We start from the raw sequence: 24044 nt of genomic DNA, 5'->3' as shown, positions 1-24044 counted from the left end.
ATTCGGGAATATTGAAAATGTTCTAAAAATGTTAACCCGGGTCATCAATTTTTGAAACTGGAGAGAACTCGAAAAGCCCATAGCTGTGACAAGGAAGGAGATAGAGAGCTACAATTTCAGACGCAGCATCCAGGCAGAAATGCCATCAATGTGTGTAAATTTGGGGCAAATTGGGGAATATTGAAAATTTTCTAAAAATGTTGACCCGCGGGTCATCGATTCTTGTAACTAGAGAAAACTTGAAAAGCCCATGTCTGTGACAAGGAAGGAGATAGAGAGCTAACATTTCAGACGCAGCATCCAGGCAGAAATGCCATCAATGTGTGTAAATTTGGGGCAAATTGGGGAATATTGAAAATTTTCTAAAAATGTTGACCCGCGGGTCATCGATTCTTGTAACTAGAGAAAACTTGAAAAGCCCCTATCTGTGACAAGGAAGGAGATAGAGAGCTACAATTTCAGACGCAGCATCCAGGCAGAGATGCCATCAATGTGTGTAAATTTGGGGCAAATTGGGGAATATTGAAAATTTTGGAAAAAAGTTGACCCCCGGGTCATCAATTTTTGAAACTGGAGAAAACTTTAAAAGCCCATATCTGTGACAAGGAAGGAGATAGAGAGCTAAAATTTCAGACGCAGCATCCAGACAGAAATGCCATCAATTTGTGTAAATTTGGGACAAATTGGGGAATATGGAAAATTTTCTAAAAATGTTGACCCGGGTCATCGATTTTTGAACCTGGAGAAAACTTAAAAAGCCCATATCTGTGACAAGGAAGGAGATAGAGAGCTAACATTTCAGACGCAGCATCCAGACAGAAATGCCATCAATTTGTGTAAATTTGGGACAAATTGGGGAATATTGAAAATTTTGGAAAAAAGTTGACCCCCGGGTCATCGATTTTTGAAACTGGAGAAAACTTAAAAAGCCCATATCTGTGACAAGGAAGGAGATAGAGAGCTAAAATTTCAGACGCAGCATCCAGACAGAAATGCCATCAATTTGTGTAAATTTGGGACAAATTGGGGAATATGGAAAATTTTCTAAAAATGTTGACCCGGGTCATCGATTTTTGAACCTGGAGAAAACTTAAAAAGCCCATATCTGTGACAAGGAAGGAGATAGAGAGCTAACATTTCAGACGCAGCATCCAGACAGAAATGCCATCAATTTGTGTAAATTTGGGACAAATTGGGGAATATTGAAAATTTGGGAAAAAAGTTGACCCCCGGGTCATCGATTTTTGAAACTGGAGAAAACTTAAAAAGCCCATATCTGTGACAAGGAAGGAGATAGAGAGCTAAAATTTCAGACGCAGCATCCAGACAGAAATGCCATCAATTTGTTTAAATTTTAGACAAATTGGGGAATATTGAACATTTTCTAAAAATGTTGACCCGCGGGTCATCGATTCTTGAAACTAGAGAAAACTTGAAAAGCCCATATCTGTGACAAGGAAGGAGATAGAGAGCTAAAATTTCAGACGCAGCATCCAGGCAGAAATGCCATCAATGTGTGTAAATTTGGGGCAAATTGGGGAATATTGAACATTTTCTACAAATGTTGACCCGGGTCATCGATTTTTGAAACTAGAGAAAACTTGAAAAGCCCATATCTGTGACAAGGAAGGAGATAGAGAGCTAAAATTTCAGACGCAGCATCCAGGCAGAAATGCCATCAATGTGTGTAAATTTGGGGCAAATTGGGGAATATTGAAAATTTTCTAAAAATGTTGACCCGCGGGTCATCGATTCTTGAAACTAGAGAAAACTTGAAAAGCCCATATCTTTTACAAGGAAGGAGATAGAGAGCTACAATTTCAGACGCAGCATCCAGGCAGAAATGCCATCAATATGTGTAAATTTGGGGCAAATTCGGGAATATTGAAAATGTTCTAAAAATGTTAACCCGGGTCATCAATTTTTGAAACTGGAGAGAACTCGAAAAGCCCATAGCTGTGACAAGGAAGGAGATAGAGAGCTACAATTTCAGACGCAGCATCCAGGCAGAAATGCCATCAATGTGTGTAAATTTGGGGCAAATTGGGGAATATTGAAAATTTTCTAAAAATGTTGACCCGCGGGTCATCGATTCTTGTAACTAGAGAAAACTTGAAAAGCCCATGTCTGTGACAAGGAAGGAGATAGAGAGCTAACATTTCAGACGCAGCATCCAGGCAGAAATGCCATCAATGTGTGTAAATTTGGGGCAAATTGGGGAATATTGAAAATTTTCTAAAAATGTTGACCCGCGGGTCATCGATTCTTGTAACTAGAGAAAACTTGAAAAGCCCCTATCTGTGACAAGGAAGGAGATAGAGAGCTACAATTTCAGACGCAGCATCCAGGCAGAGATGCCATCAATGTGTGTAAATTTGGGGCAAATTGGGGAATATTGAAAATTTTGGAAAAAAGTTGACCCCCGGGTCATCGATTTTTGAAACTGGAGAAAACTTTAAAAGCCCATATCTGTGACAAGGAAGGAGATAGAGAGCTAAAATTTCAGACGCAGCATCCAGACAGAAATGCCATCAATTTGTGTAAATTTGGGACAAATTGGGGAATATGGAAAATTTTCTAAAAATGTTGACCCGGGTCATCGATTTTTGAACCTGGAGAAAACTTAAAAAGCCCTAGCTGTGACAAGGAAGGAGATAGAGAGCTAACATTTCAGACGCAGCATCCAGACAGAAATGCCATCAATTTGTGTAAATTTGGGACAAATTGGGGAATATTGAAAATTTTGGAAAAAAGTTGACCCCCGGGTCATCGATTTTTGAAACTGGAGAAAACTTAAAAAGCCCATATCTGTGACAAGGAAGGAGATAGAGAGCTAAAATTTCAGACGCTGCATCCAGGCAGAAATGCCATCAATGTGTGTAAATTTGGGGCAAATTGGGGAATATTGAACATTTTGGAAAAAAGTTGACCCCCGGGTCATCGATTTTTGAAACTGGAGAAAACTTGAAAAGCCCATATCTGTGACAAGGAAGGAGATAGAGAGCTAACATTTCAGACGCAGCATCCAGGCAGAAATGCCATCAATGTGTGTAAATTTGGGGCAAATTGGGGAATATTGAAAATTTTCCAAAAATGTTGACCCGCGGGTCATCGATTCTTGAATTTTAATAAAAATTGAAAAGCCCATATCTGTGACAAGGAAGGAGATAGAGAGCTAAAATTTCAGACGCAGCATCCAGACAGAGATGCCATCAATTTGTGTAAATTTGGGGCAAATTGGGGAATATTGAAAATTTTGGAAAAAAGTTGACCCCCGGGTCATCGATTTTTGAAACTGGAGAAAAATTGAAAAGCCCATATCTGTGACAAGGAAGGAGATAGAGAGCTAAAATTTCAGACGCAGCATCCAGGCAGAAATGCCATGAATGTGTGTAAATTTGGGGCAAATTGGGGAATATTGAAAATTTTCCAAAAATGTTGACCCGCGGATCATCGATTCTTGAATTTTAATAAAACTTGAAAAGCCCATAGCTGTGACAAGGAAGGAGATAGAGAGCTACAATTTCAGACGCAGCATCCAGACAGAGATGCCATCAATTTGTGTAAATTTGGGACAAATTGGGGAATATTGAAAATTTTCTAAAAATGTTGACCCGCGGGTCATCGATTCTTGAAACTAGAGAAAACTTGAAAAGCCCATATCTTTGACAAGGAAGGAGATAGAGAGCTACAATTTCAGAAGCAGCATCCAGGCAGAAATGCCATCAATGTGTGTAAATTTGGGGCAAATTGGGGAATATTGAAAATTTTCTAAAAATGTTGACCCGGGTCATCAATTTTTGAAACTGGAGAAAACTTGAAAAGCCCATATCTGTGACAAGGAAGGAGATAGAGAGCTACAATTTCAGACGCAGCATCCAGGCAGAAATGCCATCAATGTGTGTAAATTTGGGGCAAATTGGGGAATATTGAAAATTTTCTAAAAATGTTGACCCGCGGGTCATCGATTTTTGAAAAAGGAGAAAACTTGAAAAGCCCATATCTGTGACAAAGAATGAGATAGAGAGCTAAAATTTCAGACGCAGCATCCAGGCAGAAATGCCATCAATGTGTGTAAATTTGGGGCAAATTGGGGAATATTGAACATTTTGGAAAAAAGTTGACCTCCGGGTCATCGATTTTTGAAACTGGAGAAAACTTGAAAAGCCCATATCTGTGACAAGGAAGGAGATAGAGAGCTTACATTTCAGACGCAGCATCCAGGCAGAAATGCCATCAATGTGTGTAAATTTGGGGCAAATTGGGGAATATTGAAAATTTTCCAAAAATGTTGACCATCGATTCTTGAATTTTAATAAAACTTGAAAAGCCCATATCTGTGACAAGGAAGGAGATAGAGAGCTAAAATTTCAGACGCAGGATCCAGACAGAGATGCCATCAATTTGTGTAAATTTGGGGCAAATTGGGGAATATTGGAAATTTTCGAAAAATGTTGACCCGGGTCATCAATTTTTGAAACTGGAGAGAACTTGAAAAGCCCATATCTGTGACAAGGAAGGAGATAGAGAGCTACAATTTCAGACGCAGCATCCAGGCAGAAATGCCATCAATGTGTGTAAATTTGGGGCAAATTGGGGAATATTGAAAATTTTGGAAAAATGTTGACCCCCGGGTCATCGATTTTTGAAACTGGAGAAAACTTTAAAAGCCCATATCTGTGACAAGGAAGGAGATAGAGAGCTAAAATTTCAGACGCAGCATCCAGACAGAAATGCCATCAATTTGTGTAAATTTGGGACAAATTGGGGAATATTGAAAATTTTCTAAAAATGTTGACCCGCGGGTCATCGATTCTTGAAACTAGAGAAAACTTGAAAAGCCCATATCTTTGACAAGGAAGGAGATAGAGAGCTACAATTTCAGACGCAGCATCCAGGCAGAAATGCCATCAATGTGTGTAAATTTGGGGCAAATTGGGGAATATTGAAAATTTTCTAAAAATGTTGACCCGGGTCATCAATTTTTGAAACTGCAGAAAACTTGAAAAGCCCATATCTGTGACAAGGAAGGAGATAGAGAGCTAACATTTCAGACGCAGCATCCAGGCAGAAATGCCATCAATGTGTGTAAATTTGGGGCAAATTGGGGAATATTGAAAATTTTCTAAAAATGTTGACCCGCGGGTCATCGATTTTTGAAAAAGGAGAAAACTTGAAAAGCCCATATCTGTGACAAAGAAGGAGATAGAGAGCTAAAATTTCAGACGCAGCATCCAGGCAGAAATGCCATCAATGTGTGTAAATTTGGGGCAATTTGGGGAATATTGAAAATTTTCTAAAAATGTTGACCCGGGTCATCAATTTTTGAAACTGGAGAGAACTTGAAAAGCCCATATCTGTGACAAGGAAGGAGATAGAGAGCTACAATTTCAGACGCAGCATCCAGGCAGAAATGCCATCAATGTGTGTAAATTTGGGGCAAATTGGGGAATATTGAAAATTTTCTAAAAATGTTGACCCGCGGGTCATCGATTCTTGAAACTAGAGAAAACTTGAAAAGCCCATATCTTTTACAAGGAAGGAGATAGAGAGCTACAATTTCAGACGCAGCATCCAGGCAGAAATGCCATCAATATGTGTAAATTTGGGGCAAATTGGGGAATATTGAAAATGTTCTAAAAATGTTAACCCGGGTCATCAATTTTTGAAACTGGAGAGAACTCGAAAAGCCCATAGCTGTGACAAGGAAGGAGATAGAGAGCTACAATTTCAGACGCAGCATCCAGGCAGAAATGCCATCAATGTGTGTAAATTTGGGGCAAATTGGGGAATATTGAAAATTTTCTAAAAATGTTGACCCGCGGGTCATCGATTCTTGTAACTAGAGAAAACTTGAAAAGCCCATGTCTGTGACAAGGAAGGAGATAGAGAGCTAACATTTCAGACGCAGCATCCAGGCAGAAATGCCATCAATGTGTGTAAATTTGGGGCAAATTGGGGAATATTGAAAATTTTCTAAAAATGTTGACCCGCGGGTCATCGATTCTTGTAACTAGAGAAAACTTGAAAAGCCCCTATCTGTGACAAGGAAGGAGATAGAGAGCTACAATTTCAGACGCAGCATCCAGGCAGAGATGCCATCAATGTGTGTAAATTTGGGGCAAATTGGGGAATATTGAAAATTTTGGAAAAAAGTTGACCCCCGGGTCATCGATTTTTGAAACTGGAGAAAACTTTAAAAGCCCATATCTGTGACAAGGAAGGAGATAGAGAGCTAAAATTTCAGACGCAGCATCCAGACAGAAATGCCATCAATTTGTGTAAATTTGGGACAAATTGGGGAATATGGAAAATTTTCTAAAAATGTTGACCCGGGTCATCGATTTTTGAACTTGGAGAAAACTTAAAAAGCCCATATCTGTGACAAGGAAGGAGATAGAGAGCTAACATTTCAGACGCAGCATCCAGACAGAAATGCCATCAATTTGTGTAAATTTGGGACAAATTGGGGAATATTGAAAATTTTGGAAAAAAGTTGACCCCCGGGTCATCGATTTTTGAAACTGGAGAAAACTTAAAAAGCCCATATCTGTGACAAGGAAGGAGATAGAGAGCTAAAATTTCAGACGCAGCATCCAGACAGAAATGCCATAAATTTGTGTAAATTTGGGACAAATTGGGGAATATGGAAAATTTTCTAAAAATGTTGACCCGGGTCATCGATTTTTGAACCTGGAGAAAACTTAAAAAGCCCATATCTGTGACAAGGAAGGAGATAGAGAGCTAACATTTCAGACGCAGCATCCAGACAGAAATGCCATCAATTTGTGTAAATTTGGGACAAATTGGGGAATATTGAAAATTTGGGAAAAAAGTTGACCCCCGGGTCATCGATTTTTGAAACTTTAGAAAACTTAAAAAGCCCATATCTGTGACAAGGAAGGAGATAGAGAGCTAAAATTTCAGACGCAGCATCCAGACAGAAATGCCATCAATTTGTTTAAATTTTAGACAAATTGGGGAATATTGAACATTTTCTAAAAATGTTGACCCGCGGGTCATCGATTCTTGAAACTAGAGAAAACTTGAAAAGCCCATATCTGTGACAAGGAAGGAGATAGAGAGCTAAAATTTCAGACGCAGCATCCAGGCAGAAATGCCATCAATGTGTGTAAATTTGGAGCAAATTGGGGAATATTGAACATTTTCTACAAATGTTGACCAGGGTCATCGATTTTTGAAACTAGAGAAAACTTGAAAAGCCCATATCTGTGACAAGGAAGGAGATAGAGAGCTAAAATTTCAGACGCAGCATCCAGGCAGAAATGCCATCAATGTGTGTAAATTTGGGGCAAATTGGGGAATATTGAAAATTTTCTAAAAATGTTGACCCGCGGGTCATCGATTCTTGAAACTAGAGAAAACTTGAAAAGCCCATATCTTTTACAAGGAAGGAGATAGAGAGCTACAATTTCAGACGCAGCATCCAGGCAGAAATGCCATCAATTTGTGTAAATTTGGGACAAATTGGGGAATATGGAAAATTTTCTAAAAATGTTGACCCGGGTCATCGATTTTTGAACCTGGAGAAAACTTAAAAAGCCCATATCTGTGACAAGGAAGGAGATAGAGAGCTAACATTTCAGACGCAGCATCCAGACAGAAATGCCATCAATTTGTGTAAATTTGGGACAAATTGGGGAATATTGAAAATTTTGGAAAAAAGTTGACCCCCGGGTCATCGATTTTTGAAACTGGAGAAAACTTAAAAAGCCCATATCTGTGACAAGGAAGGAGATAGAGAGCTAAAATTTCAGACGCAGCATCCAGACAGAAATGCCATCAATTTGTGTAAATTTGGGACAAATTGGGGAATATGGAAAATTTTCTAAAAATGTTGACCCGGGTCATCGATTTTTGAACCTGGAGAAAACTTAAAAAGCCCATATCTGTGACAAGGAAGGAGATAGAGAGCTAACATTTCAGACGCAGCATCCAGACAGAAATGCCATCAATTTGTGTAAATTTGGGACAAATTGGGGAATATTGAAAATTTGGGAAAAAAGTTGACCCCCGGGTCATCGATTTTTGAAACTGGAGAAAACTTAAAAAGCCCATATCTGTGACAAGGAAGGAGATAGAGAGCTAAAATTTCAGACGCAGCATCCAGACAGAAATGCCATCAATTTGTTTAAATTTTAGACAAATTGGGGAATATTGAACATTTTCTAAAAATGTTGACCCGCGGGTCATCGATTCTTGAAACTAGAGAAAACTTGAAAAGCCCATATCTGTGACAAGGAAGGAGATAGAGAGCTAAAATTTCAGACGCAGCATCCAGGCAGAAATGCCATCAATGTGTGTAAATTTGGGGCAAATTGGGGAATATTGAACATTTTCTACAAATGTTGACCCGGGTCATCGATTTTTGAAACTAGAGAAAACTTGAAAAGCCCATATCTGTGACAAGGAAGGAGATAGAGAGCTAAAATTTCAGACGCAGCATCCAGGCAGAAATGCCATCAATGTGTGTAAATTTGGGGCAAATTGGGGAATATTGAAAATTTTCTACAAATGTTGACCCGGGTCATCGATTTTTGAAACTGGAGAACACTTGAAAAGCCCATATCTGTGACAAGGCAGGAGATAGAGAGCTAAAATTTCAGACGCAGCATCCAGACAGAAATGCCATCAATTTGTGTAAATTTGGGACTTATTGGGGAATATTGAAAATTTTCCAAAAATGTTGACCCGCGGGTCATCGATTCTTGAAACTAGAGAAAACTTGAAAAGCCCATATCTGTGACAAGGAAGGAGATAGAGAGCTAAAATTTCAGACGCAGCATCCAGACAGAAATGCCATCAATTTGTGTAAATTTGGGACAAATTGGGGAATATTGAAAATTTTCTAAAAATGTTGACCCGCGGGTCATTGATTTTTGAAACTGGAGAAAACTTTAAAAGCCCATATCTGTGACAAGGAAGGAGATAGAGAGCTAAAATTTCAGACGCAGTATCCAGGCAGAAATGCCATCAATGTGTGTAAATTTGGGGCAAATTGGGGGATATTGAAAATTTTCTAAAAATGTTGACCCGCAGGTCATCGATTCTTGAAACTAGAGAAAACTTGAAAAGCCCATATCTGTGACAAGGAAGGAGATAGAGAGCTAAAATTTCAGACGCAGCATCCAGGCAGAAATGCCATCAATGAGTGTAAATTTGGGGCAAATTGGGGAATATTGAAAATTTTCCAAAAATGTTGACCAGGGTCATCAATTTTTGAAACTGGAGAAAACTTGAAAAGCCCATATCTGTGACAAGGAAGGAGATAGAGAGCTAAAATTTCAGACGCAGCATCCAGACAGAAATGCCATCAATTTGTGTAAATTTGGGGCAAATTGGGGAATATTGAAAATTTTCTAAAAATGTTGACCCGGGTCATTGATTTTTGAACCTGGAGAAAACTTAAAAAGCCCATATCTGTGACAAGGAAGGAGATAGAGAGCTAACATTTCAGACGCAGCATCCAGACAGAAATGCCATCAATTTGTGTAAATTTGAGACAAATTGGGGAATATTGAACATTTTCTGAAAATGTTGACCCGCGGGTCATCGATTCTTGAAACTACAGAAAACTTGAAAAGCCCATATCTGTGACAAGGAAGGAGATAGAGAGCTAAAATTTCAGACGCAGCATCCAGACAGAAATGCCATCAATTTGTGTTAATTTGAGACAAATTGGGGATTATTGAAAATTTTCTAAAAATGTTGACCCGCGGGTCATCGATTCTTGAAACTAGAGAAAACTTGAAAAGCCCATATCTGTGACAAGGAAGGAGATAGAGAGCTACAATTTCAGACGCAGCATCCAGGCAGAAATGCTATCAATGTGTGTAAATTTGGGGCAAATTGGGGAATATTGAAAATTTTCTAAAAATGTTGACCCGGGTCATCAATTTTTGAAACTGGAGAAAACTTTAAAAAGCCAATATCTGTGACAAGGAAGGAGATAGAGAGCTAAAATTTCAGACGCAGCATCCAGGCAGAAATGCCATCAATGTGTGTAAATTTGGGGCAAATTGGGGAATATTGAAAATTTTCTAAAAATGTTGACCCGCGGGTCATCGATTTTTGAAACTGGAGAAAACTTGAAAAGCCCATATCTGTGACAAGGAAGGAGGTAGAGAGCTAAAATTTCAGACGCAGCATCCAGGCAGAAATGCCATCAATGTGTGTAAATTTGTGGCAAATTTGAGAAATATTGAAAATTTTCTAAAAATGTTGACCCGGGTCATCAATTTCTGGAACTGTAGAAAACTTTAAAAGCCCATAACTGTGACAAGGAAGGAGATAGAGACCTAAATTTCAGACGCAGCATCCAGACAGAAATGCCATCAATTTGTGTAAATTTGGGACAAATTGGGGAATATTGAAAATTTGGGAAAAAAGTTGACCCCTGGGTCATCGATTTTTGAAACTGGGAAAAATTAAAAAGCCCATATCTGTGACAAGGAAGGAGATAGAGAGCTAAAATTTCAGACGCAGCATCCAGACAGAAATGCCATCAATTTGTGTAAATTTGAGACAAATTGGGGAAAATTGAACATTTTCTGAAAATGTTGACCCGCGGGTCATCGATTCTTGAAACTAGAGAAAACTTGAAAAGCCCATATCTGTGACAAGGAAGGAGATAGAGAGCTACAATTTCAGACGCAGCATCCAGGCAGAAATGCTATAAATGTGTGTAAATTTGGGGCAAATTGGGGAATATTGAAAATTTTCTAAAAATGTTGACCCAGGTCATCAATTTTTGAAACTGGAGAAAACTTTAAAAGCCAATATCTGTGACAAGGAAGGAGATAGAGAGCTAAAATTTCAGACGCAGCATCCAGGCAGAAATGCCATCAATGTGTGTAAATTTGGGGCAAATTGGGGAATATTGAAAATTTTCTAAAAATGTTGACCCGCGGGTCATCGATTCTTGAAACTAGAGAAAACTTGAAAAGCCCATATCTGTGACAAGGAAGGAGATAGAGAGCTAAAATTTCAGACGCAGCATCCAGGCAGAAATGCCATCAATGTGTGTAAATTTGGGGCAAATTGGGGAATATTGAACAATTTCTAAAAATGTTAACCCGGGTCATCGATTTTTGAAACTGGAGAACACTTGAAAAGCCCATATCTGTGACAAGGCAGGAGATAGAGAGCTAAAATTTCAGACGCAGCATCCAGACAGAAATGCCATCAATTTGTGTAAATTTGGGACTTATTGGGGAATATTGAAAATTTTGGAAAAATGTTGACCCGCGGGTCATCGATTCTTGTAACTAGAGAAAACTTGAAAAGCCCATGTCTGCGACAAGGAAGGAGATAGAGAGCTAAAATTTCAGACGCAGCATCCAGACAGAAATGCCATCAATTTGTGTAAATTTGGGACAAATTGGGGAATATTGAAAATTTTCTAAAAATGTTGACCCGCGGTTCATTGATTTTTGAAACTGGAGAAAACTTTAAAAGCCCATATCTGTGACAAGGAAGGAGATAGAGAGCTAAAATTTCAGACGCAGCATCCAGGCAGAAATGCCATCAATGTGTGTAAATTTGTGGCAAATTTGAGAAATATTGAAAATTTTCTAAAAATGTTGACCCGGGTCATCAATTTCTGGAACTGTAGAAAACTTTAAAAGCCCATAACTGTGACAAGGAAGGAGATAGAGACCTAAATTTCAGACGCAGCATCCAGACAGAAATGCCATCAATTTGTGTAAATTTGGGACAAATTGGGGAATATTGAAAATTTGGGAAAAAAGTTGACCCCTGGGTCATCGATTTTTGAAACTGGGAAAAATTAAAAAGCCCATATCTGTGACAAGGAAGGAGATAGAGAGCTAAAATTTCAGACGCAGCATCCAGACAGAAATGCCATCAATTTGTGTAAATTTGAGACAAATTGGGGAAAATTGAACATTTTCTGAAAATGTTGACCCGCGGGTCATCGATTCTTGAAACTAGAGAAAACTTGAAAAGCCCATATCTGTGACAAGGAAGGAGATAGAGAGCTAAAATTTCAGACGCAGCATCCAGGCAGAAATGCCAACAATGTGTGTAAAATTGGGGCAAATTGGGGAATATTGAAAATTTTCTAAAAATGTTGACCCGCGGGTCATCGATTTTTGAAACTGGAGAAAACTTGAAAAGCCCATATCTGTGACAAGGAAGGAGATAGAGAGCTAAAATTTCAGACGCAGCATCCAGACAGAAATGCCATCGATTTGTGTAAATTTGGGACAAATTGGGGAATATTGAAAATTTTGGAAAAAAGTTGACCCCCGGGTCATCTATTTTTGAAACTGGAGAAAACTTGAAAAGCCCATATCTGTGACAAGGAAGGAGATAGAGAGCTACAATTTCAGACGCAGCATCCAGGCAGAAATGCTATCAATGTGTGTAAATTTGGGGCAAATTGGGGAATATTGAAAATTTTCTAAAAATGTTGACCCGGGTCATCAATTTTTGAAACTGGAGAAAACTTTAAAAGCCAATATCTGTGACAAGGAAGGAGATAGAGAGCTAAAATTTCAGACGCAGCATCCAGGCAGAAATGCCATCAATGTGTGTAAATTTGGGGCAAATTGGGGAATATTGAAAATTTTCCAAAAATGTTGACCCGCGGATCATCGATTCTTGAATTTTAATAAAACTTGAAAAGCCCATAGCTGTGACAAGGAAGGAGATAGAGAGCTACAATTTCAGACGCAGCATCCAGACAGAGATGCCATCAATTTGTGTAAATTTGGGACAAATTGGGGAATATTGAAAATTTTCTAAAAATGTTGACCCGCGGGTCATCGATTCTTGAAACTAGAGAAAACTTGAAAAGCCCATATCTTTGACAAGGAAGGAGATAGAGAGCTACAATTTCAGAAGCAGCATCCAGGCAGAAATGCCATCAATGTGTGTAAATTTGGGGCAAATTGGGGAATATTGAAAATTTTCTAAAAATGTTGACCCGGGTCATCAATTTTTGAAACTGGAGAAAACTTGAAAAGCCCATATCTGTGACAAGGAAGGAGATAGAGAGCTACAATTTCAGACGCAGCATCCAGGCAGAAATGCCATCAATGTGTGTAAATTTGGGGCAAATTGGGGAATATTGAAAATTTTCTAAAAATGTTGACCCGGGTCATCAATTTTTGAAACTGGAGAAAACTTGAAAAGCCCATATCTGTGACAAGGAAGGAGATAGAGAGCTACAATTTCAGACGCAGCATCCAGGCAGAAATGCCATCAATGTGTGTAAATTTGGGGCAAATTGGGGAATATTGAAAATTTTCTAAAAATGTTGACCCGCGGGTCATCGATTTTTGAAAAAGGAGAAAACTTGAAAAGCCCATATCTGTGACAAAGAATGAGATAGAGAGCTAAAATTTCAGACGCAGCATCCAGGCAGAAATGCCATCAATGTGTGTAAATTTGGGGCAAATTGGGGAATATTGAACATTTTGGAAAAAAGTTGACCTCCGGGTCATCGATTTTTGAAACTGGAGAAAACTTGAAAAGCCCATATCTGTGACAAGGAAGGAGATAGAGAGCTTACATTTCAGACGCAGCATCCAGGCAGAAATGCCATCAATGTGTGTAAATTTGGGGCAAATTGGGGAATATTGAAAATTTTCCAAAAATGTTGACCCGCGGGTCATCGATTCTTGAATTTTAATAAAACTTGAAAAGCCCATATCTGTGACAAGGAAGGAGATAGAGAGCTAAAATTTCAGACGCAGGATCCAGACAGAGATGCCATCAATTTGTGTAAATTTGGGGCAAATTGGGGAATATTGGAAATTTTCGAAAAATGTTGACCCGGGTCATCAATTTTTGAAACTGGAGAGAACTTGAAAAGCCCATATCTGTGACAAGGAAGGAGATAGAGAGCTACAATTTCAGACGCAGCATCCAGGCAGAAATGCCATCAATGTGTGTAAATTTGGGGCAAATTGGGGAATATTGAAAATTTTGGAAAAATGTTGACCCCCGGGTCATCGATTTTTGAAACTGGAGAAAACTTTAAAAGCCCATATCTGTGACAAGGAAGGAGATAGAGAGCTAAAATTTCAGACGCAGCATCCAGACAGAAATGCCATCAATTTGTGTAAATTTGGGACAAATTGGGGAATATTGAAAATTTTCTAAAAATGTTGACCCGCGGGTCATCGATTCTTGAAACTAGAGAAAACTTGAAAAGCCCATATCTTTGACAAGGAAGGAGATAGAGAGCTACAATTTCAGACGCAGCATCCAGGCAGAAATGCCATCAATGTGTGTAAATTTGGGGCAAATTGGGGAATATTGAAAATTTTCTAAAAATGTTGACCCGGGTCATCAATTTTTGAAACTGCAGAAAACTTGAAAAGCCCATATCTGTGACAAGGAAGGAGATAGAGAGCTAACATTTCAGACGCAGCATCCAGGCAGAAATGCCATCAATGTGTGTAAATTTGGGGCAAATTGGGGAATATTGAAAATTTTCTAAAAATGTTGACCCGCGGGTCATCGATTTTTGAAAAAGGAGAAAACTTGAAAAGCCCATATCTGTGACAAAGAAGGAGATAGAGAGCTAAAATTTCAGACGCAGCATCCAGGCAGAAATGCCATCAATGTGTGTAAATTTGGGGCAATTTGGGGAATATTGAAAATTTTCTAAAAATGTTGACCCGGGTCATCAATTTTTGAAACTGGAGAGAACTTGAAAAGCCCATATCTGTGACAAGGAAGGAGATAGAGAGCTACAATTTCAGACGCAGCATCCAGGCAGAAATGCCATCAATGTGTGTAAATTTGGGGCAAATTGGGGAATATTGAAAATTTTCTAAAAATGTTGACCCGCGGGTCATCGATTCTTGAAACTAGAGAAAACTTGAAAAGCCCATATCTTTTACAAGGAAGGAGATAGAGAGCTACAATTTCAGACGCAGCATCCAGGCAGAAATGCCATCAATATGTGTAAATTTGGGGCAAATTGGGGAATATTGAAAATGTTCTAAAAATGTTAACCCGGGTCATCAATTTTTGAAACTGGAGAGAACTCGAAAAGCCCATAGCTGTGACAAGGAAGGAGATAGAGAGCTACAATTTCAGACGCAGCATCCAGGCAGAAATGCCATCAATGTGTGTAAATTTGGGGCAAATTGGGGAATATTGAAAATTTTCTAAAAATGTTGACCCGCGGGTCATCGATTCTTGTAACTAGAGAAAACTTGAAAAGCCCATGTCTGTGACAAGGAAGGAGATAGAGAGCTAACATTTCAGACGCAGCATCCAGGCAGAAATGCCATCAATGTGTGTAAATTTGGGGCAAATTGGGGAATATTGAAAATTTTCTAAAAATGTTGACCCGCGGGTCATCGATTCTTGTAACTAGAGAAAACTTGAAAAGCCCCTATCTGTGACAAGGAAGGAGATAGAGAGCTACAATTTCAGACGCAGCATCCAGGCAGAGATGCCATCAATGTGTGTAAATTTGGGGCAAATTGGGGAATATTGAACATTTTGGAAAAAAGTTGACCCCCGGGTCATCGATTTTTGAAACTGGAGAAAACTTTAAAAGCCCATATCTGTGACAAGGAAGGAGATAGAGAGCTAAAATTTCAGACGCAGCATCCAGACAGAAATGCCATCAATTTGTGTAAATTTGGGACAAATTGGGGAATATGGAAAATTTTCTAAAAATGTTGACCCGGGTCATCGATTTTTGAACTTGGAGAAAACTTAAAAAGCCCATATCTGTGACAAGGAAGGAGATAGAGAGCTAACATTTCAGACGCAGCATCCAGACAGAAATGCCATCAATTTGTGTAAATTTGGGACAAATTGGGGAATATTGAAAATTTTGGAAAAAAGTTGACCCCCGGGTCATCGATTTTTGAAACTGGAGAAAACTTAAAAAGCCCATATCTGTGACAAGGAAGGAGATAGAGAGCTAAAATTTCAGACGCAGCATCCAGACAGAAATGCCATCAATTTGTGTAAATTTGGGACAAATTGGGGAATATGGAAAATTTTCTAAAAATGTTGACCCGGGTCATCGATTTTTGAACCTGGAGAAAACTTAAAAAGCCCATATCTGTGACAAGGAAGGAGATAGAGAGCTAACATTTCAGACGCAGCATCCAGACAGAAATGCCATCAATTTGTGTAAATTTGGGACAAATTGGGGAATATTGAAAATTTGGGAAAAAAGTTGACCCCCGGGTCATCGATTTTTGAAACTTTAGAAAACTTAAAAAGCCCATATCTGTGACAAGGAAGGAGATAGAGAGCTAAAATTTCAGACGCAGCATCCAGACAGAAATGCCATCAATTTGTTTAAATTTTAGACAAATTGGGGAATATTGAACATTTTCTAAAAATGTTGACCCGCGGGTCATCGATTCTTGAAACTAGAGAAAACTTGAAAAGCCCATATCTGTGACAAGGAAGGAGATAGAGAGCTAAAATTTCAGACGCAGCATCCAGGCAGAAATGCCATCAATGTGTGTAAATTTGGAGCAAATTGGGGAATATTGAACATTTTCTACAAATGTTGACCAGGGTCATCGATTTTTGAAACTAGAGAAAACTTGAAAAGCCCATATCTGTGACAAGGAAGGAGATAGAGAGCTAAAATTTCAGACGCAGCATCCAGGCAGAAATGCCATCAATGTGTGTAAATTTGGGGCAAATTGGGGAATATTGAAAATTTTCTAAAAATGTTGACCCGCGGGTCATCGATTCTTGAAACTAGAGAAAACTTGAAAAGCCCATATCTTTTACAAGGAAGGAGATAGAGAGCTACAATTTCAGACGCAGCATCCAGGCAGAAATGCCATCAATTTGTGTAAATTTGGGACAAATTGGGGAATATGGAAAATTTTCTAAAAATGTTGACCCGGGTCATCGATTTTTGAACCTGGAGAAAACTTAAAAAGCCCATATCTGTGACAAGGAAGGAGATAGAGAGCTAACATTTCAGACGCAGCATCCAGACAGAAATGCCATCAATTTGTGTAAATTTGGGACAAATTGGGGAATATTGAAAATTTTGGAAAAAAGTTGACCCCCGGGTCATCGATTTTTGAAACTGGAGAAAACTTAAAAAGCCCATATCTGTGACAAGGAAGGAGATAGAGAGCTAAAATTTCAGACGCAGCATCCAGACAGAAATGCCATCAATTTGTGTAAATTTGGGACAAATTGGGGAATATGGAAAATTTTCTAAAAATGTTGACCCGGGTCATCGATTTTTGAACCTGGAGAAAACTTAAAAAGCCCATATCTGTGACAAGGAAGGAGATAGAGAGCTAACATTTCAGACGCAGCATCCAGACAGAAATGCCATCAATTTGTGTAAATTTGGGACAAATTGGGGAATATTGAAAATTTGGGAAAAAAGTTGACCCCCGGGTCATCGATTTTTGAAACTGGAGAAAACTTAAAAAGCCCATATCTGTGACAAGGAAGGAGATAGAGAGCTAAAATTTCAGACGCAGCATCCAGACAGAAATGCCATCAATTTGTTTAAATTTTAGACAAATTGGGGAATATTGAACATTTTCTAAAAATGTTGACCCGCGGGTCATCGATTCTTGAAACTAGAGAAAACTTGAAAAGCCCATATCTGTGACAAGGAAGGAGATAGAGAGCTAAAATTTCAGACGCAGCATCCAGGCAGAAATGCCATCAATGTGTGTAAATTTGGGGCAAATTGGGGAATATTGAACATTTTCTACAAATGTTGACCCGGGTCATCGATTTTTGAAACTAGAGAAAACTTGAAAAGCCCATATCTGTGACAAGGAAGGAGATAGAGAGCTAAAATTTCAGACGCAGCATCCAGGCAGAAATGCCATCAATGTGTGTAAATTTGGGGCAAATTGGGGAATATTGAAAATTTTCTACAAATGTTGACCCGGGTCATCGATTTTTGAAACTGGAGAACACTTGAAAAGCCCATATCTGTGACAAGGCAGGAGATAGAGAGCTAAAATTTCAGACGCAGCATCCAGACAGAAATGCCATCAATTTGTGTAAATTTGGGACTTATTGGGGAATATTGAAAATTTTCCAAAAATGTTGACCCGCGGGTCATCGATTCTTGAAACTAGAGAAAACTTGAAAAGCCCATATCTGTGACAAGGAAGGAGATAGAGAGCTAAAATTTCAGACGCAGCATCCAGACAGAAATGCCATCAATTTGTGTAAATTTGGGACAAATTGGGGAATATTGAAAATTTTCTAAAAATGTTGACCCGCGGGTCATTGATTTTTGAAACTGGAGAAAACTTTAAAAGCCCATATCTGTGACAAGGAAGGAGATAGAGAGCTAAAATTTCAGACGCAGTATCCAGGCAGAAATGCCATCAATGTGTGTAAATTTGGGGCAAATTGGGGGATATTGAAAATTTTCTAAAAATGTTGACCCGCAGGTCATCGATTCTTGAAACTAGAGAAAACTTGAAAAGCCCATATCTGTGACAAGGAAGGAGATAGAGAGCTAAAATTTCAGACGCAGCATCCAGGCAGAAATGCCATCAATGAGTGTAAATTTGGGGCAAATTGGGGAATATTGAAAATTTTCCAAAAATGTTGACCAGGGTCATCAATTTTTGAAACTGGAGAAAACTTGAAAAGCCCATATCTGTGACAAGGAAGGAGATAGAGAGCTAAAATTTCAGACGCAGCATCCAGACAGAAATGCCATCAATTTGTGTAAATTTGGGGCAAATTGGGGAATATTGAAAATTTTCTAAAAATGTTGACCCGGGTCATTGATTTTTGAACCTGGAGAAAACTTAAAAAGCCCATATCTGTGACAAGGAAGGAGATAGAGAGCTAACATTTCAGACGCAGCATCCAGACAGAAATGCCATCAATTTGTGTAAATTTGAGACAAATTGGGGAATATTGAACATTTTCTGAAAATGTTGACCCGCGGGTCATCGATTCTTGAAACTACAGAAAACTTGAAAAGCCCATATCTGTGACAAGGAAGGAGATAGAGAGCTAAAATTTCAGACGCAGCATCCAGACAGAAATGCCATCAATTTGTGTTAATTTGAGACAAATTGGGGATTATTGAAAATTTTCTAAAAATGTTGACCCGCGGGTCATCGATTCTTGAAACTAGAGAAAACTTGAAAAGCCCATATCTGTGACAAGGAAGGAGATAGAGAGCTACAATTTCAGACGCAGCATCCAGGCAGAAATGCTATCAATGTGTGTAAATTTGGGGCAAATTGGGGAATATTGAAAATTTTCTAAAAATGTTGACCCGGGTCATCAATTTTTGAAACTGGAGAAAACTTTAAAAAGCCAATATCTGTGACAAGGAAGGAGATAGAGAGCTAAAATTTCAGACGCAGCATCCAGGCAGAAATGCCATCAATGTGTGTAAATTTGGGGCAAATTGGGGAATATTGAAAATTTTCTAAAAATGTTGACCCGCGGGTCATCGATTTTTGAAACTGGAGAAAACTTGAAAAGCCCATATCTGTGACAAGGAAGGAGGTAGAGAGCTAAAATTTCAGACGCAGCATCCAGGCAGAAATGCCATCAATGTGTGTAAATTTGTGGCAAATTTGAGAAATATTGAAAATTTTCTAAAAATGTTGACCCGGGTCATCAATTTCTGGAACTGTAGAAAACTTTAAAAGCCCATAACTGTGACAAGGAAGGAGATAGAGACCTAAATTTCAGACGCAGCATCCAGACAGAAATGCCATCAATTTGTGTAAATTTGGGACAAATTGGGGAATATTGAAAATTTGGGAAAAAAGTTGACCCCTGGGTCATCGATTTTTGAAACTGGGAAAAATTAAAAAGCCCATATCTGTGACAAGGAAGGAGATAGAGAGCTAAAATTTCAGACGCAGCATCCAGACAGAAATGCCATCAATTTGTGTAAATTTGAGACAAATTGGGGAAAATTGAACATTTTCTGAAAATGTTGACCCGCGGGTCATCGATTCTTGAAACTAGAGAAAACTTGAAAAGCCCATATCTGTGACAAGGAAGGAGATAGAGAGCTACAATTTCAGACGCAGCATCCAGGCAGAAATGCTATAAATGTGTGTAAATTTGGGGCAAATTGGGGAATATTGAAAATTTTCTAAAAATGTTGACCCAGGTCATCAATTTTTGAAACTGGAGAAAACTTTAAAAGCCAATATCTGTGACAAGGAAGGAGATAGAGAGCTAAAATTTCAGACGCAGCATCCAGGCAGAAATGCCATCAATGTGTGTAAATTTGGGGCAAATTGGGGAATATTGAAAATTTTCTAAAAATGTTGACCCGCGGGTCATCGATTCTTGAAACTAGAGAAAACTTGAAAAGCCCATATCTGTGACAAGGAAGGAGATAGAGAGCTAAAATTTCAGACGCAGCATCCAGGCAGAAATGCCATCAATGTGTGTAAATTTGGGGCAAATTGGGGAATATTGAACAATTTCTAAAAATGTTAACCCGGGTCATCGATTTTTGAAACTGGAGAACACTTGAAAAGCCCATATCTGTGACAAGGCAGGAGATAGAGAGCTAAAATTTCAGACGCAGCATCCAGACAGAAATGCCATCAATTTGTGTAAATTTGGGACTTATTGGGGAATATTGAAAATTTTGGAAAAATGTTGACCCGCGGGTCATCGATTCTTGTAACTAGAGAAAACTTGAAAAGCCCATGTCTGCGACAAGGAAGGAGATAGAGAGCTAAAATTTCAGACGCAGCATCCAGACAGAAATGCCATCAATTTGTGTAAATTTGGGACAAATTGGGGAATATTGAAAATTTTCTAAAAATGTTGACCCGCGGTTCATTGATTTTTGAAACTGGAGAAAACTTTAAAAGCCCATATCTGTGACAAGGAAGGAGATAGAGAGCTAAAATTTCAGACGCAGCATCCAGGCAGAAATGCCATCAATGTGTGTAAATTTGTGGCAAATTTGAGAAATATTGAAAATTTTCTAAAAATGTTGACCCGGGTCATCAATTTCTGGAACTGTAGAAAACTTTAAAAGCCCATAACTGTGACAAGGAAGGAGATAGAGACCTAAATTTCAGACGCAGCATCCAGACAGAAATGCCATCAATTTGTGTAAATTTGGGACAAATTGGGGAATATTGAAAATTTGGGAAAAAAGTTGACCCCTGGGTCATCGATTTTTGAAACTGGGAAAAATTAAAAAGCCCATATCTGTGACAAGGAAGGAGATAGAGAGCTAAAATTTCAGACGCAGCATCCAGACAGAAATGCCATCAATTTGTGTAAATTTGAGACAAATTGGGGAAAATTGAACATTTTCTGAAAATGTTGACCCGCGGGTCATCGATTCTTGAAACTAGAGAAAACTTGAAAAGCCCATATCTGTGACAAGGAAGGAGATAGAGAGCTAAAATTTCAGACGCAGCATCCAGGCAGAAATGCCAACAATGTGTGTAAAATTGGGGCAAATTGGGGAATATTGAAAATTTTCTAAAAATGTTGACCCGCGGGTCATCGATTTTTGAAACTGGAGAAAACTTGAAAAGCCCATATCTGTGACAAGGAAGGAGATAGAGAGCTAAAATTTCAGACGCAGCATCCAGACAGAAATGCCATCGATTTGTGTAAATTTGGGACAAATTGGGGAATATTGAAAATTTTGGAAAAAAGTTGACCCCCGGGTCATCTATTTTTGAAACTGGAGAAAACTTGAAAAGCCCATATCTGTGACAAGGAAGGAGATAGAGAGCTACAATTTCAGACGCAGCATCCAGGCAGAAATGCTATCAATGTGTGTAAATTTGGGGCAAATTGGGGAATATTGAAAATTTTCTAAAAATGTTGACCCGGGTCATCAATTTTTGAAACTGGAGAAAACTTTAAAAGCCAATATCTGTGACAAGGAAGGAGATAGAGAGCTAAAATTTCAGACGCAGCATCCAGGCAGAAATGCCATCAATGTGTGTAAATTTGGGGCAAATTGGGGAATATTGAAAATTTTCTAAAAATGTTGACCCGCGGGTCATCGATTTTTGAAACTGGAGAAAACTTGAAAAGCCCATATCTGTGACAAGGAAGGAGATAGAGAGCTAAAATTTCAGACGCAGCATCCAGACAGAAATGCCATCAATTTGTGTAAATTTGGGGCAAATTGGGGAATATGTAAAATTTTCTAAAAATGTTGACCCGCGGGTCATCGATTTTTGAAACTGGAGAAAACTTTAAAAGCCCATATCTGTGACAAGGAAGGAGATAGAGGCTTCTGTGTTCTTCTGATGAAGGCATCATGTAAATTGTGATATACATGAACTTGAGTGTAGTCATGTGTACACGGTGACTTGAACTGGGTCTGTCTCACCTATAAAGAGCCTCTGTATGGCTGCTCTCCTATTTTACGGCCATACCACTCTGAACACGCCCGATCTCATCTGATCTCAGAAGCTAAGCAGCGTTGGGCCAGGTTTGTACTTGGATGGGAGACCGCCTGGGAATACCCGGTGCCGTTAGCATTTTGGCCCTCTGAGCAGCAGGCCTCACCTGGTCCTCCTCCCTCATGTTTCACTCCCTCTGTAAACACGCAATTTCCCTCGGGAGAATAAAGTTGTATCTTATCTTATCTAAAATGTTAGTGTTCTTCTGATGAAGGCATCATCTAAATTGTGATATACATGAACTTGAGTGTAGTCATGCGTACACGGTGACTTGAACTGGGTCTGTCTCACCTATAAAGAGCCTCTGTGTGGCTGCTCTCCTTGTTTACGGCCATACCACTCTGAACACGCCTGATCTCGTCTGATCTCGGAAGCTAAGCAGCGTCAGGCCAGGTTAGTACTTGGATGGGAGACCGCCTAGGAATACCCGGTGCCGTAAGCATTTTGGCCCTCTGAGCAGCAGGCCTCACCTGGTCCTCCTCCCTCATGTTTCACTCCCTCTGCTAATACGCAAGTTCCCTCGGGAGAATAAAGTTGTATCTTATCTTATCTTATATGAAAGCATACATTCAGAAAATGAGTATTGCACATGGTCATAATATGAGAAGATTGAATGCACATGAGAAGTGAAGAACACGAGCCACTGTGTGACAATGATGATGATGAGGATGAAAGTGAGCGTCAGAGATGTAAGTGGTCCCTCTGTATGTTCTATGTGATGATTATCAGTTTCATTAGGTAAGACTTCATTATCCAGAAATGTGTGTTTCTGATGAAGGCATCATGTAAATTGTGATATACATGAACTTGAGTGTAGTCATGTGTACACGGTGACTTGAACTGGGTCTGTCTCACCTATAAAGAGCCTCTGTGTGGCTGCTCTCCTCGTTTACGGCCATACCACTCTGAACACGCCCGATCTCCTCTGATCTCGGAAGCTAATCAGCGTCGGGCCAGGTTAGTACTTGGATGGGAGACCGCCTGGGAATACCCGGTGCCGTAAGCATTTTGGCCCTCTGAGCAGCAGGCCTCTCATGGTCCTCCTCCCTCATGTTTCACTCCCTCTGTCAACACGCAATTTCCCTCGGGAGAATAAAGTTGTATCTTACCTTATCTGAAATGTTAGTTTTCTTCTGATGAAGGCATCATGTAAATTGTGATATACATGAACTTGAGTGTAGTCATGCATACACGGTGACTTGAACTGGGTCTGTCTCACCTATAAAGAGCCTCTGTGTGGCTGCTCTCCTAGTTTACGGCCATACCACTCTGAACACGTCTGATCTCAGAAGCTAAGCAGCGTCGGGCCAGGTTAGTACTTGGATGGGAGACCGCATGGGAATACCCTGTGCCGTAAGCATTTTGGCCCTCTGAGCAGCAGGCCTCACCTGGTCCTCCTCCCTCATGTTTCACTCACTCTGTGAACACGCAAGTTCCCTTGGAGGAATAAAGTTGTATCTTATCTTATCTTATATGAAAGCATACAGTCAGAAAATGAGTATTGCACATGGGCATAATATGAGAAGATTGAATGCACATGAGAAGTGAAGTACACGAGCCACTGTGTGACGATGATGATGATGATGATGATGATGATGATGATGAAAGTGAGCGTCAGAGATGTTAGTGGTCCCTCTT

The 24044-nt window shown here is 39.3% G+C and overlaps 3 non-coding genes and 1 pseudogene across 3 annotated transcripts; all 4 read left to right on the top strand.

The window, feature by feature from the left end:
* Positions 1–22365: 22365 nt before the first annotated feature.
* On the top strand, positions 22366–22484 carry LOC142996145 (5S ribosomal RNA). The gene has a single exon (XR_012961730.1). It is a non-coding gene; the product is annotated as a 5S ribosomal RNA (ribosomal RNA).
* A 245-nt stretch (positions 22485–22729) lies between these two features.
* On the top strand, positions 22730–22848 carry LOC142996154 (5S ribosomal RNA). The gene has a single exon (XR_012961737.1). It is a non-coding gene; the product is annotated as a 5S ribosomal RNA (ribosomal RNA).
* A 445-nt stretch (positions 22849–23293) lies between these two features.
* Positions 23294–23412, top strand: LOC142996152 (5S ribosomal RNA). Its single transcript, XR_012961735.1, has one exon. It is a non-coding gene; the product is annotated as a 5S ribosomal RNA (ribosomal RNA).
* A 245-nt stretch (positions 23413–23657) lies between these two features.
* On the top strand, positions 23658–23766 carry LOC142996146 (5S ribosomal RNA; annotated as a pseudogene).
* Positions 23767–24044: the final 278 nt, after the last annotated feature.

Source organism: Genypterus blacodes, unplaced genomic scaffold, assembly GCF_046128005.1.
Source record: "Genypterus blacodes isolate CSIRO-AG114 ecotype Tasmania unplaced genomic scaffold, CSIRO-AGI_Gbla_v1 ptg000036l_1, whole genome shotgun sequence".
NCBI classification, from domain to species: domain Eukaryota; kingdom Metazoa; phylum Chordata; class Actinopteri; order Ophidiiformes; family Ophidiidae; genus Genypterus; species Genypterus blacodes.
This window is presented reverse-complemented; position numbering and strand designations above follow the sequence as displayed.